Raw genomic sequence first — 2,483 nt, forward strand, 5'->3', positions numbered from 1 at the left:
TAGAGTTCGTGTGAATCGCAGCCGTTTGTTGCGTTTAGATTCGGAGGTACATAATAACGTGCTCTTGGCTCAGCTTTAAAATTGGATAGGATCATCCCTCCCCCTGGACACGCACCAACACTCAACACCCTGACTGCTTGCTGTGGTCAGTTCAAAATTGTTTGATGAATTCATTTCAGATTTTCTTCCTAGTGGCTTCTATCAACTTAATTCATAACAAAAATCCCCAAGCTGCACAAAGAGCAGACTGTTTGTTCATTGTTGGTATGTGACCAAGTGCAGGGAAGGTCCTATCTCAGGTATGTGACCAAGTGCAGGGAAGGTCCTATCTCAGGTATGTGACCAAGTGCAGGGAAGGTCCTATCTCAGGTATGTGACCAAGTGCAGGGAAGGTCCTATCTCAGGTATGTGACCAAGTGCAGGGAAGGTCCTATCTCAGGTATGTGACCAAGTGCAGGGAAGGTCCTATCTCAGGTATGTGACCAAGTGCAGGGAAGGTCCTATCTCAGGTATGTGACCAAGTGCAGGGAAGGTCCTATCTCAGGTATGTGACCAAGTGCAGGGAAGGTCCTATCTCAGGTATGTGACCAAGTGCAGGGAAGGTCCAATCTCAGGTATGTAAAAGCCTGGCCAGATCTGAGGCGGTGAGCCAAGCTGTTTACACGGGAAGGAGTGTGTCGATTGACAATCACATTTGACAGGCCAAGAGTGTTACGTGTTACTTCGTTGACATAACTTTCACCCATCTGCTTATACCAATTAGAACATCTTTGTGACACTGGGCACGATTCTCGTGTAGCAATATGTACCTACATGGAAGACTGAATATTTTTCTTTAAACATGTTTTTTAAGAGAGCACACACACACACATACATACACACACATGCGCATTCACACACAGACAGACAGACAGACAGACACACACCCACACACACACACACACACATACACTTTTCTCTCCCACACACATACTGTGACGCTTTTGGACATTATACAGCACAGTACACGAGACTACTTTGCCGAGACTGGATCAGCTGGAGGACCGAGACTATAACCAGCTGCCATCTCGTCATAAAATATGACGTCATGACAAGAAGGCGACGTCATGACAAGAAGGCGTAACACTTTCCACCTTTTGATTTTGCTCGCATCGATACAAGTATTGTGAATATTGTAATATCGCCAAAGAAAAGCGATGCTTGTGTATGTTGTTGGTTAAAACACAAGAAGATTTCTTGTGACTTTGGTCAAATAAAAGAATAGTAAATTGTACTGTGGTGTTTTGTTTTGACTGAATGAATGGAACTAGATTGTGAGTGGACCTTCACAAGTCAGTGCTCATCCAAAGAAAGAAGAAGTACCAACTGTCTTTTGGAACATTTGAGAACAAAAGGGCAGGCGCTTTTCTTGTGGGGGGGCCGTAAACTCACGAACCTGTTTGAGGTAGGTTTACCTATTAACATCTATAGTAACAGATGCATCACACAACGATGTACCCGGAGGTCTTCGAGCGGCACGAATCCCTCGTCACATTCTAATAGAATTTGTAATTTCGATGCAGGTTTTGACCGGTGCAAATCTAGGCAGCCATCTTCATCATCATCATCCGTTGGTCAATTGAAGGCTGATGACTGTGTGAAATTGTGTGTGCATGTTTATTGTTTGGGAAAGTTAGGACCGCTGATATTAACATATGTTTCTCTTTGGTCCAGGTTCAATAACAAGTTCAACTAACGTTCAATAACCAGTTCAACGTTAAAGAACAAGTTCAATCTTTCTTCTGGAGTCAAGCCCCATCCTCGAGGCTCCTCCCTAACTCCAACCCCTCCTTCCTTCATCACCTAAACGTACTCCGGAACTAACTGGAGTCCTTCATCTTGATTCTTCAGCATCTCTTCCTCGCCGACGCCAGAGCGCATGGGTGCACGAGTCATTCCAGAGTGTAGAGTGCCGATCGTCTCCGCCCCAGGCCAGGCAGTTCAGAAGTCACAGCACATTTGCATCTCATGAGAGGGAGATCCCTGCGGACTTCGAGGGGAAAAAGACTTAGACGCGCATTCCTCGCCGAGCAGTACAAACTGTGTGATACTAGCTCCACCTTACTTGAACGCTGAAACCATCCAAGCTCGAGCAGTGCACAGACACTCTTGTACGGACCCATGCCTACTTGGCCGAGAAAGATAAGCAAAGAATAATACTAAGTCACATCATATCCATCTGTTGGCATCATTAAATTGATACGTTTAACTTTCATCAGTCTTTGTTGACTACTCCTCAAAGAGCTCCTTTCTACTATCATCCTCACTTTCCTTTACACGTACACCTAAACACACATATAAGTTTAACCCGACTCATAACAGATCAACTAGAACCTAAAATAACGGCGATCACAGTCTGCCAGTAGTATAACCCCCTAGACTATATTACAGTGAGAGCCAGGGTTTGTCACAAATTGGGAACCTCGTCCGGGGATCTTGTTGAG

General features: G+C 44.9%; 1 long non-coding RNA gene across 1 annotated transcript; it reads left to right on the top strand.

Moving 5' to 3' along the window:
• The first annotated feature begins 970 nt into the window (after positions 1-970).
• LOC138962961 (uncharacterized) lies at positions 971-2,252 on the top strand. Its single transcript, XR_011454668.1, has 2 exons — positions 971-1,444; positions 1,714-2,252. It is a non-coding gene; the product is annotated as an uncharacterized lncRNA (long non-coding RNA).
• The last annotated feature ends 231 nt before the right edge of the window (positions 2,253-2,483 follow it).

The sequence above is a fragment of the Littorina saxatilis genome, linkage group LG3 (genome assembly GCF_037325665.1).
Source record: "Littorina saxatilis isolate snail1 linkage group LG3, US_GU_Lsax_2.0, whole genome shotgun sequence".
Classification (NCBI taxonomy): domain Eukaryota; kingdom Metazoa; phylum Mollusca; class Gastropoda; order Littorinimorpha; family Littorinidae; genus Littorina; species Littorina saxatilis.